General features: G+C 43.5%; 1 protein-coding gene across 1 annotated transcript in view; it reads left to right on the top strand.

Annotated features, from left to right (window-relative positions):
- The first annotated feature begins 4,005 nt into the window (after nt 1-4,005).
- The window catches only part of cracdla (cracd like a), a 54,658-nt gene continuing 44,307 nt past the window's right edge, over nt 4,006-14,356 (top strand). The window contains exon 1 of the mRNA XM_088914938.1: nt 4,006-4,063. The gene's annotated coding sequence lies outside the window, so the exon portion shown is untranslated. The remainder of the gene's footprint in view (nt 4,064-14,356) is intronic.

Here is a 14,356-nt window from a genome sequence, read left to right as displayed (position 1 = left end):
CTCTACCCTGTTTGTTTTGACCTTATCTCCCACACTTTCCTTTTCCTGTGCTACAAACCCTGCCTGATTGTCTCAGTCCTGTCTTGTGGATCTCCTATTTTTGCTCCGAGTCACCTGGCTTCGACCTCTTGTTTACTACTACTACGAATCCAGAATGGGTTTTCCTGCACCACGCTCTGTTTCCAAAGCCAGCTACATCAACACGCTCTCTTGGGCACACACCCCACTCAACCCTGTTTCTGTGACACCCAGCACTATCTGGCTGTTTGCTGTCAACACCTTCCTCGCTGTTCCCCTGGGTCTCCGCTGCCTCTCACTCAGTAAGTAGGTTTTCACGTTCCTGGATTGCCATGTTCTAAGGCATTTGGACTTGGGGAAAAATCTATTTTTTTGATAACCCATCGTCTTTACGGTGGTGGCCTACCGCAAACCGCACAGCACACATGCAGTCACTGGGCTCATACGCTGGCAGTTCTTCTCTGGCTAGTAGGACCCTTCCTCTGACACCCAGCCGTCCTGGGATAGCAACTTAACTTGGAAGCTGGTGGGAGGATTGAAGAACGCCTGCATCTCGGTGCCAAGACAGATTGGTCACACTCCCCTAAGCGCTCTCTCTCCTTTTCAGGATTTGGCACATTTCCCATGAGGTAACAATTGTATTTTGCAGGGAACCAAGGTTATAATAACCTAATGTTCTCAGCACGGAGGAAGAATACATTGCTTACTCATCAGCGACTGAAAAAAGACAGTGACATCCCTCTGTAAGAGATTTCCCTTTGATCTTTTTCCATGCTATAAAGTCAAGCTATGGACAGTATGTGGAAGAAGAGGCGAGGAGATGTATAACTGTGGCCAACATAAAAAGCACTTTGTACTAAAGCACTATTGAAGATGCATTAAAAGAGTCAATAGCCTTTGTTGTCACTCCCATTTTGCCATTGTTAGATTTTGACAAAGGAATCAAAGCGCTGATTCTGGCACAATCACCAACCTGCAGCACTCCTCTGTGGTCCTGCCTGGTTTATTTCAAGGCACATGTTTCCTGCACTTTGCAGCAATGTTTGTGTAGCCTGCTGTCAGCCAGTCACATCGCAGGCTAGGAAATAGATTCAGATTATGGTTTTTAGTCTTGTCAAGACCTCAGATGTTTCTAAGGGGCAGGATGAAATCTGATCAAATTAAAACCAACACAAAATAAAGCTTGGAGAAATTTTAAAAATGATGGACATGGCAGCTCAGGTACACAGTACTTTTACAGTAGTCGTTGCTTTTTGATGAGGTTCTGAGAATTTTCCAAGGGTTTCGGGTGACAGTCTTGCAAGTAGGAAACCTGACATTTAAAAGATAAAAAGGACAGCAGCCTGGGAACGATCAGATCTCCCGAGAGCACTTGCTCCTGTACAGGGTCATGTTTCTTGAAATAAGCCAAGGTATCGGCTTTGGCAATGTGGCAGGGCAGTTTTTTACAGATTCCCACAGCCCTGTGTGTGAAGAAGTGCCTCCTGTTCTCAGGCACTTCCATGTAGGTTCTGCTCGTGTCTTTAGTTTGTAGTTCACCATTCATTCTCAATCATTGTTCATTCTGAAAAGAACCATTTCATTCATCTTCCCTGTGGAATCTAACAAACGGGATGAGAAAAAAACAATATGGCACAAAAGCATGAACCAAAGAAAGTGGAAAGTGCCTCATGGCCTCAAACTCTTCCGATTATAATAATGTTTCTGTAGATTGCACCCTGATCTACACACTGCATTGTTTTATAACAAAATAAACTTTATTTCACAAGATACATCTCACAATGAGTACACACCCTAACAAACCATACAATCTCTACTACCTGTCAAAAAAGGTCTTAAAGAGGTGATGGTCCTTTATCAATGGGTGCAAGTGGATGCTGGGGCTGGATGCCCACAATGAAAAAGTGTTACAGCGACGTGAGCTGGAGCAGATGGTAGTAAGGACCCTATGCAGTAGTTGATCAGAGTTCAAGGAACGAGGGTCAAGAAAACCAGATGTACATCCAGACACGACATCCAGAATCGTGGTAGAGAGGAAGCGAAGTCCTGGGAACCAGAAATACAGGAGAGGGCTCGAGAGAGTTACTCCGAAGGCGTTGACGTGAGGCTCGACAGCGAAACCCCATACTGAGCACCGAGGTAACTGTGAACACTTCTAAAGTAGTCTAAAGCTGGGAGGTGTGGTGGTGATCGAAAGGGCTGAGTGGATAATCAGATCTGATGTCTACCTCTTCTGGAATTGGTAGAGGCTTGTCTCTGATTACGGGATACCGTGACAAAGAGTCCGTCCAAACCCTACCACTTCCCCTGTCCCGGCTCTGAAACTGCAGTCGTCCAGTCCTCTTCAGGAGCTCAAAGGAACAGGGTTTTCCTCCGTAGTCCCTGTATAGGTCCCTTCCAGTGCTCTTTCACCATTGAGAAGCACCATTTGGCAACGTTACGCTTCATCCTCCTTCTGAAGTTGTCAAGGATCCTCTCCTCCAGCTCCCTCGCTCACTCTGTGTTGTGTTGGATGACAGTGTTCCTCAAATTCCATAGTCCTTGTTTTATTAGTTTTATTAGGGACACCAGCAGCCAAAGCAAGTACTCTGTCCGTTAGTCTACACACTGCATATAGCACATGGGTTGCATTGATGTAGGAGGTGGGAAACGAGTTGAAGGGAGAAATATGTCATAAAAGCTGCTAGAAGCATAATGTAACTAGAAATAGGTTTATTCCATGCTGAAAAGAGAAGAAGCAAAACACAACGTTTTGGCCGTGGAGCCTTCTTCAGGTGTGAGAAAGACAGGGCAGTAAGCAAAGGTAATGTAGCATAGGAGAAAAAACATAGGAGAACAGCTACCCACCTGAACTAATGTAACTAGAGTCATGTTCCAAGTCTTAGGGCTGGAGGAAACGAAAGGGAATCACGTTAAAGTCTGAGGGTTTTAAAGCAAGATGCCCACACCAGCTGGGATGAGCTAAACATTATTGCCGGACCCACAGGCTGTACGGTTCATATTCTTCTATTTTATGAGTCTGAATGATTTTCGTGCCCTATTGTAATAAATAACAATGAACTATGGTAATCAGTACTACCAGAAACTGTGCCAATGTTTGCATAGAGCAACAGTAAGGTTGTATTATAAGTATGGTAATGAACTGTTAATTACTGCTGTGAAATATAATGGCCAGGTCATACGTATGCTAACACACACAATTTTTGTCACTTGCAAATGTAGACATGAGTAAAGTTTCTTGGAGTTTTTCTTTTTTTTACTTTGTAGGAATTCTCTGCATAGTTTAAGGACTATATTGCTTTTAGTCTAATACATGGTAAATGAGAGAGTCAGTTTGATTTGGACAATTAAAGTAGGTTTTCTAGTAAGAGATGGATATTTAAATATTGGCTATCCAAAGTCACCTGTTGAATTAAGGAATTCCTGGGACACCAGGATTATCCCAGTTCCCTACCTCCCTTTTCCCTAACAGAGCCATGAGATATTTAATGACCACGCAGTCAGGATCGTTCAAAGAACATATAACACAAGGCAGGGCTACAGCCTGGACAGGGATGGCAGTCTGGCGCAGGATACACAGCACAAACAATTTAGAGAGACTAATTAATCTAAACATAGGAAAAAACATATAGGAAAAAACAACGTGGACCCAAATCATACATACACCACACAGAAGGCGCTCCCGTCTGCAAAACCTTAAAATGTACATAACCATCATTCGCCGTCTCTAACCTATCAAGGAAACATTTATGTTTACAGTGGCAAACAGCTGGAGCCGTTCATGTCGCGGTGCTGCCAGGCAGTTCAGAAAACAAGGCTGTTACAGCGGACTTCCCTAGGTGAGCCTGCGAGTGCACCTGGCGAGGACACCCGCACGTCTTGTCTTCGATTGGCTCCTTCTGCCACCTCGGACCTGCCCACGACAGCTCACGGCAGCTGCACCAGCAGATGGACTTTGAGGTGAGAAGAAAGCGCGTTCCCCAGAAAAAAAAAGAAAACAGATATGAGCTGAGACGGTCTCTTAACCGGAGCGTCGAGCGAAAAGGCAAGTCATGGGTTTTTATGTTATTTTGAAAAATGTTTCTTGCACTAGTTAGGACGGTAAACAAAAAAAACTACAAAGTTTATGCTTGCCACGATTATTTTTTTAAATAAAAATATGACATACTTGAGTAGAGCATCCACAGTATTTCAACGCAAAATGACAGCACGTTCGAGGCGTCGGTTGTGCTTGGAGCACATTTTTAGTATTTATTATTCGGTGAAAACCCAATGCTATCGAGGTCGCTCATGCTGCTAAATCATCGCCGAAATAAGTCTACGCCTGAAATAGCCCGGCGCCTGCATGCAAACACGGACTTCAGGATAGAAAGTACAACGCAGAATTATCAAGACTATTGCGCCATATACAGTAGTTGCGTGTACGTAGGCTGTTTTCGTCCAGGTGTCAGCCCCCTACCTGCTAACTGACAGAATAACTGATCAGGTCCAAGAGAAAACGGGGGTCAGGTTAGAAAGGCTGCTATGTCACTTTAAAATTACTTTGTTGCATCGATTCCAGTTTCTCTTTCCTTAATTCTTCTGAGTTTAAACAACGATTTTACTCGCATAGTCTTTTCTCGTCTTAATGTTGAATTTGCTGCTCTCTAAAGTAGTTACCGAGTCAAAGGAATATGCTGTACAAAAGACTCAGGACATGTTCGAAGACTCTTAATCATTAGGACAGGTACAGTACATCCTTAAATTATCGTACTGTACTGCAGTGTAAATTCACATTCATGGTGTTTCACAATGCTAGAGCAAGATAATAATTCTACTCTAAAATGAAAAATAAAAATACAGTGTCCCATAATACAGGCAGAAATGCACTATCTTCCAGGGAGAATAATCAGTCAAGCCTTCTCAGAAATGATTCCTTTATTTGTAAAGAGGAAAAAATAATTGTGAGAACGAAAGGTTCAGCTCTTCTTCAACTCCTGGCTTCCATTGTTTGGGAATTATTAAAAAAATATTTGACAGCGAACCTACAATAACGAGATAAAGGATTGCACTCTATTTATAATCACCCTTAATCTCAATATGTGGGTTTATTTGGGATTTGTACCAGTGAAGTTAAGTCTCTTCAAAAATCCTGTCATTTAATAAACCACTCACTGGCCATAACCCCGTTCTTTAGAGAAAGTTATTTTCAAGTAATTTTATATCACATATGTCTTATGTATTTTTCAATATATTTTATTGGCATTTTATTATCTCTGTGATGACACACTTTTTACAGAGATGACAGTATTGGACAGTAAGATCGGTAAATCTCTAAGACCACGGTGTTGTTGAGTTTTAATGCCACGTCTGTTATCTTTATATTGTCCTGTACCAGGTCTCACCAGCACTGAAACTGGGTCTGTCCCAGCTGGCACTGTTGACTATACTTATCACTGACAGTAGAGGGACAATTTGCTATATCTTTCCATTACACAGCATTTTATAACAGTGTGGGTCTAAACAAAGCTGCAGAGGATTTGACATGAAGCAGCATTTCTGTTCTATAAGAATCTAATATGGCCTGCTAATGATCTGTCATCGGTGTGGCTGTTTGACAGCTAGCACCATACTGATGAGCAAGAAATTGACAAATCAACAGTCAACAGATATGTTGTTTTCCTTGCATAAATATCAACAGGTTTCATCACAGTTGTGAAACGGAATTCTAGAACCTGTCATAAGTTTATTGCAAACCAGGACATCAGAGCTGTACCGAATAACTTTTATTTATGTTGTTCCTGAGCCAAGCGCTAGCATGTCCCCTGGCGATGTGGAGGGTGTGTAATCTGTAGATTGGTCAGTCCTCTACACACATCCCCCAGGAATAAAGTGGACTTGCACTAATTCCCCACCTGTAGAGGCTGTCAAGACATGGACCGTGACGAGTCCTAAAGCAGTTGGGAGTGGACCGCTCTTTTCTTGGAAGGTGACAGCTGGGAGCTTGTTGGGTCGGGCATGTGATGAGGCGCTTGGTGGTTAAGTCCAGTGATTCCCATTCTTGAGCCCAGGTGGAGCTGGCTTTAAAGTCTTGCTGGGGAGGGTTTCTCCAGACTGGCTGTCTTCTTGGCAGAGGTGTCTTTGTTGGATTAAATACTGTGTGGCAATGCGTAGTGGCAGGTACAGACTGTTCCTCTGAGGATTGTGCGGGTCATTCCGAGTCATCAGATGTGTGGAGTGATGTTTGCTAGGAGGCGAGTGGGTGGAGTGCTGGGTCCCAGTGATGATGCACATGGTGCCGTTCAGCTGGGTGTCTGCTCTGTGAGTATGTATGATCTTGCCCAGAGAGGGGCCCAGTATTCTACTGCAAGGAGCTCACTCCCCATAATTTTCTATCCTTTATTTCATTCTGTTGATGTATGATCATCTGAGAGCTAGCTAAATAGCATTTCGTTATACCATATACCTGTATATGAGTATAATGACAATAAACTTGAACTTGAACTTGAAAGACAGTGCAAAGCCCTTGGAGGGTGGTAGTGGCAGCATCCTAGGTTGTACCAGCAAGTTTGGAGATCAGATTATTCCTTGTATTACCCCTGGCTGCTGTTGTCTTTAAGTGCTCCTGGATGATCAGTGTCCTGCCTAGGATTACTCCAAAGTATGTGTATGCAATTTCTGGTTGTTCATCTGAACGTTGAGCTTCTTTGTAGCTTTTGCAGACTGGCGGTGGAATAGACCGGATACTGCTTTTGAGGGGCTTGGTTTGAGTCGATATGTGAGGCAGTACTGTTCACGTTTTTGATTTGTCCTCATTTAGGACCTGGCCCAGGGTGTCAAACTGTGACGTGTTGGCAGACGGACGTCATCGGCATGTCTGAACCTTTGGGATGTGGTTTTTGGGGGGGCTATGTGCAGATTAAACAGGGTGGGAGCCAACACTGATCCCAGAGGGAGTCCATTTGTCTTCCCGACCGAGTCGAACACTGAATCATCTGTTGCTCAGCTGAGTTTGGATTATTTTGGTGGACCAGGGGGCAGGGCCCAGAGACATCTTTAAAAGAAGACCAGAGTGCCAGAATGTGTTGTAAGCTGCTGTGAGCTTGAGGAACACAACACCTTACTTCAGATTTTTCTAAAAAGCCATTTTCAATGGCTTGGTAGGTAGTGGTGAGGACCACTACCTGTTCTGTTGTGCTGCATTTCTCGTGGAAGTCAGCCTGGTGCTCACTGAGAACGTCTTCAACAACTTGTCACCATCATCATCCCTCCTCTTAAGGGCGCTCCGACCCTTTCCTGTTTTAGTTCATTATGTGCACCTTTCCCTTGTTTTCCTTGTTATTATTTAAGCCTGGCGCTCCCGCTATTCCCTGCTCTGCATTGGAAGACAGTCGCCCGGAAGACCGCCTACCAGCGGGTCCAGGAGAGACCCGATGGCAAAGCTTCATCACGGCGTCCTGACCTGCTGAGTCCGGGGCTCGGAGCGCCTGGCCTCGTTACTATTTTTAGCCTCCCGGTTCCCTGTCCCTGTTCCTGTTCCGGATCCCGTTCCGGTTTTAATCTTGTCTATCTTGGATTGGATCTCCCGGCTCCTGGACCCTGGACTGTGTCCCAGTTTCCCCTTTGGACTACCTTAGGACTCGTTCGCCTGTGCCATGCCCCCTGAGCACCAGATCACAGCCGTCACGCCCCCCTATCTGTTATCCCATCCTGCTTCTGCTGTGTTTCCCTAGAAGTCTTTTTCCAGTCACATCTGGATTATATCGTCTGCATAGGGTCCAAAATACGCACTACAAAGGAGTCAGGACCGGCTCCTGTGATACAACTGGTGTTAAGTGCTGAAAAATGTGGATTTTGTTGGAGACTGACATCGGGGACATTGGAGGTCTTTTCCAGGTTTATGTATGGTGATGGACTTTGCTCTTCATCATATGTTTGGGACGGTGTTGGAGTTCATTACCAGCAGACTAACCTCTGACAGAAACCTCAGGAGAGGAGCCTCAAAGAATCCTGGCCCAAGTCCCAAAGCCAAGAAGATGATCAGAAAGGGAACATTCATTTAATATGAGACCAACCTAGTTTCAGGTGGAATTCATAGCTTTATTTAGCTGGTGCTATGAACCCCATTACTTAGTAAATCTATTGAGCAGTTCTCAAGTTTCACATTCTCAAGTTAAAGTTTGTCTCTCCAACCTTATCACTATTTGTAATTCATAATTTGAATAAAATTCATGTGCACAAGCAGTCTTAAAATACATATGTAAAGCAGTCTCAGCTACAAAGGGATACTCTTATGTATAGCACAGACCTGTGATAACGTCATCAAAACAAGGGGACATCCAAAAAGCCTAACGTGATCTGTTTAATGATAGCAGTAATTTGTTTAACAGTATTCTGTATGAGAATGTATCATGTGTCAGAGGGCAGTGATGCAGCAGTTGGGTTGGTTGTTGACTGTACGTTTCAAGCGTACAACAGTTACATTTAAAAGATGATCTTAACATTCCTATCTTGTGTAGGGAGCTAGAATGAAAACAGACATCTAAGAGGCCTTTAAGAACGTGGCAGGCAACAGGCTGTAGATTGCTTGCCTGAAAATGCAGGCTCTGTGTCTCCAGGGGCTTAGACAGAACATACTGTACAAGAACGGGAGCACCTCAGAATCAAATCGTTCAGCTGAAGACAAGGGAACCTGACTCACGAATTCAAAATCCTCAAAGGCCTTGACTTTTTCAGAATAAAAACCCCGGGGGCATGAGTGGAAATTAAGAGGAAGCGAATCTAAAACTGGGAGCAGGAGACACTTCTTTACACAAAGGGTTGTTGGAGTAAGGAACAAGTTGCCCAGCCAGGCTGTTGAACCAGTGCAATCATAAGTATGGAGAAGCCAAATGAGCCCGAGAGGCTGAATAACTTCTTACATTGGACACCATCCACCCATCCATTTTCTAACCCCTTCTTCCATTTCAGGGTCATGGGCAAATTGGAGTCTATCCCAGAAAGCAATGGGCGCAATGCAGGATACACTCTTGACAGGACAAGTCTATTGCAGGGCACACACCCACACACGCACACACTCACAGCAGGGCCAATTTTCCACTTTTGTACAAGTGGGTCCTTTATTAGAGGACTTCTCCAATCCCAATGACAATCTGTGCTGAGAGGTACAGCAACAGAGTCCCACATAGGATTTAAACCTGCATCCTTCCACTTCTAAGTACTGTCTTGTGTCCTCTACTCTACAGTGAGGCTGATTATGGGAAATGCCATGTAGTCTGTGCAGCGCAATACCACTCTGGGATGAGCAGAGCCTCTTAACAGCACAGGAAGATCTCAGTGCAGGCCAGGGATGATCCTGAACTAGACTGATCACAGAAAATCGTGATCTTCTGCATTGCATTTATATTTGTCTCATTGGCTTCTAATGAATCTGCATTTTTTAAAATCTAATGTGGGTTACGTTATCAGCTTTTATATAATGCTGTTTGTGTCCACATACAATCCAAGTTTCCATTAGAACTGGGGCTCTCTCTCTCACTGCTCAGGTGTTTTCTTTAATTTTGGAACTAGCGATTACCTGTCCCCCTTTTTTAATTGGAACAGGCTGTTGTTCAGCTTGACATGCTGCCCCAGGGGAAACAGACGGCCCAGTGAGAGGCAGGCACCAAGCAGGAGAAGCAGAGGTAAACACGGGCTCTCAGGAAACATGTACATGACAAGATCAATCTCTCCTGCGAAAAATCTGAAAGAATTACGGGTGCCGAAATTCTTGTCTTTCCATGAACGCCCACAGTAATTCTGGGAACAGCCAGTCGAGCAGAAGCGCAAGTGCCACTAGCCCGTACAAAAAACAACCCAGTCCAGGAGGACATTTTGCCGTAAAGAAAGTCAGATCATTTACCACTTCATATTAGCACTTCATATTTCCGTCGGAGTTAGGAAATGTTTTCATTTTCCTTTTTTAAACTGTCAAAGTGTCAGTTTTGGCATTGACAGGGCACATGCCTGGACTACACCCTGGACAGGGCATCAATATCAAAGATTTCTATATATACAGTATTTATCTCCCGACAATTTTGTATGTTTTTATCCATTTCTTATGTCAGGGCTTTGAAGATACAGCTGAGATTCTCTGATCAATTAGCTGCTAACCTTCGAACGGTGCAGATGGCCAAATGGCCTCCTCTCGTTTGTAACAGATCTTATGTTGTAAATAGCTCTAAAGGCAGCCACAGTAATTGTGAAGTGCTTATTGATAACACTGAGTCACACTGGCATCCTGGGATACTGTACAAGCTGTACCCTAGTGACCACTACGCTCTTCAGAGTGAGACTCAAAGATTCATTTTCTCCTGTACCTCAACTGGGAGATACAGGGAATATATATACAGGCTATATGACTCATCCTGAGCTCTGCACAGAGACTTTCAGATTCAAATTGAGCCCTTGGGATCCCTTTTCCTTGAACCCTCTCTGATACAAACGTACAAAAGATTTCATGATTGCAATTAACTTAAATAACAAAAAAATACAGCTGCGGTGCTCTGGGTGTTTTTTCTGGTAAAAAAAAGTTTAGCAGGACAGCAGTGTGGAGACTCACAGATTTGGAGTCCTGGGTTTGACTTTGGGCCTGGAGTGTCTGTCTGGATGGAGTCTGTATGTTCTCCTTGTGCCCTCATGAATTTTCTCTACACGCTCCAGATTCATCCTCAACCCAAACAAATGCTGTCAGGTTAATTTTTGTCTCTACATTGTCCCTGTGTGCGCACTGGTTTCCTGTCCAGGGTGAGGTCCTGTGATAGACTGGTGTCCCGTCCAGGGTGAGGTCCTGTCTTGTGTCCTGTGATGGACTGGTGTCCTGTCCAGGGTGCAGTCATGTCTTGTGCCCTGTGATGGACAGGTGTCCATCATTTAACCCCTTATACTATTTCTAAACAGTTCCCTACCACCAGGAAAAACTAAAAGGCATAAGAATAATAATCCTGGTGCTAACAGAGTTTTTAATTCTGTCCTGATCCTGGAGGACCCCAGTGTCTGTTGGTTTCTGTTCCATCTGGGCCTTTAAGCACAGGCTAATTTATTTTCTATTTAAGACCTTTAAAATAGTCTTTCAGCTCTTGAAACGCTGAATGAGAATTGAACACTGTGCTAATTATAAGCTTCAGGACAGCCCGCATTCAGGTCTGTCTGCTGAAATATAACCACCTGGACTTAAGCAGAAGGAAAAACACTGACTCACAGTAGGACCTGTCGGATACAGTGTCATTCCCACCTGACTGTTCGTCACCGATTGATCATCTATTAAGAGCTGTTTAGTCAGAATTGAGTTATCAAATTGATGAAGGTTTTGCTGAAGTTGTTGTAAATAATGCACTTTAATTAGGGGATTTTTTGAACCAAGGACCAAGTATAGCAAAAAGTTATATATATATTAAAGTTAGCAGGCAGACCAGTTCCAGGCGCCAGCTAGCACGAGGGACAAGGCCCAGCTGGAACAAGGAGAAGCAGAAACAGACTCTCCAGGACCAGGACTGAGAACCACTGGTTGTGATTAAACTCATTCTTAATTACAGCGACAACCCGGCAGGTATCCAGTTGGACAACAGGACTTTAGAAGCAGAAAGTTCTAAGTTAAGTTTATTTGCCATCTGTAACAAGTACATGGGAATTCTTATTCACTCCTGTTCTCTTAGTGTTCAGATAGGTGAAGACAGCAATAACAGTATTATCCAGTACTCAATGCAATACCACATACAGCATAAAAAAACAATATACAATTTAAACAACAAGTGTGCAGAATGCAGTGCAAAAGAAACCCCCCACAACATTCAACAGTTAGTGGTAATGGATAGTAGTCTGCAAAGGAACAAGTAATAGGTTTATTCCATGCTGAAAAAAAGAAGAAAGAGAATACAACGTTTCGGCCGTGGAGCCTTCTTCAGGTGTCAAGAAGGCACCTGAAGAAGGCTCCACGGCCGAAACTTTGTGTTCTCTTTCTTCTTTTTTTCAGCATGGAATAAACCTATTACTTGTTCCTTTGCAGCCTACGCATGCTGACGCAGCTACCCACATGGATAGTAGTCAGTCAGTCTGTCGGCTAGTTTGCATTGGGCTGTTAGTTATTCATGACATTCATTATTCGTGGGGATAAAAACTGTTTCTGGACGAGGTACGTTTTGATATCACAGGTATCACTTGGGACGCCTACTGGGGCTACATCAGCAACGTACCTCACTGAATGGTGCAATATGAGTGTCCCGGCTAGGGTCTGATCCCATGACCCACTGCTGGCAGGCAAGACAGAGATTTGCAAAGAGAAAGAAAGTCGAAGGCGCTGAAAGCCGAGAAGCAGCGAGAGAAAGAAATGGGGCCACCTTGACTGTCTAAAAATAGTTTGACTTTCACAGCAGGCGGAGAGTGGACTGAAAAACAAGTGCTTTCTCTACCCGACACGACAGGGGAAAGCCACTTTTCAACATAAGGGCCTCAGGAAGCATCTTGAGAAAGAGCTGAAAGTTGGGGGAAAAGGCCACACAGTGTAAAATGTCCCTGCAGAGCAGTAAGGACTGATTTTATCTAATGAATGTTGACTGTATCGGGAGAGGTGTAGAGTAGTGTGTAAGTCTCTGGTAATGGAAAGGTTGTGGGTTTGAGCCTCAGGTCCTTTCCTGTGGGAGTGAGCACCAGCAGTGCTGGAGGGGTCACCCCTGTGATGGACTGGTGTCCTGTCCAGGAGGGAGTCACTTGCTCATTAATCACCTTAACACTTCAGAAACCAGGTATGCTATACAGTAACTCTGGTGTGGCTTGTATCTTTACTGTGACTGCAGAATCCCTCTAAAACTGTGAGGAAAAATTCCTGTGTGGCACCAGGTGGCTGCTCTGCAAGGCTGTGAAAGCCAACCTACAGTTAGAGACAGTGAAATATCCCTAATGTACTATATAGACTGTTGTATGTTGGGTCACAAGAGGATGAATGAAAGGCTTATAAAACAAGCTACTGGTCGCAGACTGATGCTCAAAAGCTCAAGAGGGGACATGTTACATGCTGGGTCTGTATGCCTTCACTCCAGTAGCACTAATCACTTATTTATGTTAGTAGGAGTTTCTCAAAATGAGTGTGTCCTGCTTTGACGTTATGTTAAACTTCAGTCACCATTAATATTACCATTAATGGTAAGCCAACCAGAAACCTTGCAGATGATCCTCAAACCTCAATATGAGATCTGATTAGATGTGATTATTGTACACCTTGTTAGCTGTGAGTACGCCATGAAATTCTAACCATTCATCATTTCTTGCCACTGCAGGGAGCTTGGTAAAATACCTGCCACAATACGATTTGTGAAATACAGTCATTCATATTTATTAGTCTGCATTAAAGCTCAGCTCCCGTGCTCACAATGGAAGTTCCAAGCACAGGTTTCTTGGCCAACACAGCACTCGTAGTGGTTCTGTTCTGAACTTGTATATTGTTTATGTCTCTGCTGGTGCAGTTTACTCTGGAAATATATTGCACAAGGCTGACTTGCCTTGCAGTTTTGTTATTGGAAACTATGCCTGAGGTGCCTGATTAGGACAGTGCTATGGAGTGTTGGTGAGGGGTCTGGGTATATAACCCAGGAGCAGGGCTGTCCAATATCGATCCTGCAGAGGCAGTGTTTCTAGCTAACCTTATAAGCTGCATGTTCTGAATGGCCTCTCCTCACTTACAAGAACTCTCTGGTTATGCATAGTAAAAAAAAAACATCAGAATGAAGTACTCAATAAGAACTAGTCTCTTTTAAAAGGAAAGATTTTTTATAGTCTCTAAGTTATGGGCCTGTTCATAGAAAGCTGGTCTTATAGGTAATCCAAATTCATCTGTTTTTTTATAAATAAGAACACTATTGATCAATTAAGTAATTTAGTGAATTAAGGAAATTTTTGTCTTTGATGGCCAGAGGGCCTTCAGCTTTTGTTGTGTTTAATAATCACTAAATTATTTAATCATTGTCTGTGTCTGCTCTGTTTTCTTGCTTACTCTGCAATTTGCTCATCTAATAACACCTGCTACTTTTGAGATACTACTTTTAAAGGTGCTATATCAAATAAAGTTTATTATGATAATTATTTAAAAAACCCACCACCTTAATTGAGTGTTAAATTGTTAATAATAATAATAATAATAATTATTATTATTATTATTATTAAATTGTTCTAGGTCCTTAGACGTTGCGGATTTAAGGTTGGACGGAGCCCTTCCAAGGACAGTGTAGGAGGACTTTGATCTAAACTCCTAGAAATACAGCTGGATCTGGAAAGCTGTTATACTGGCGTTTATGTACAGTTCAGTGAGTCAGCCTCACCTGGGCCGCCT

Source organism: Atractosteus spatula, chromosome 4 (genome assembly GCF_055471065.1).
Source record: "Atractosteus spatula isolate fAtrSpa1 chromosome 4, fAtrSpa1.hap1, whole genome shotgun sequence".
Classification (NCBI taxonomy): domain Eukaryota; kingdom Metazoa; phylum Chordata; class Actinopteri; order Semionotiformes; family Lepisosteidae; genus Atractosteus; species Atractosteus spatula.
Note: the sequence above shows the minus strand (reverse complement) of the source record. Positions and strands in the feature narration are given on the sequence as shown.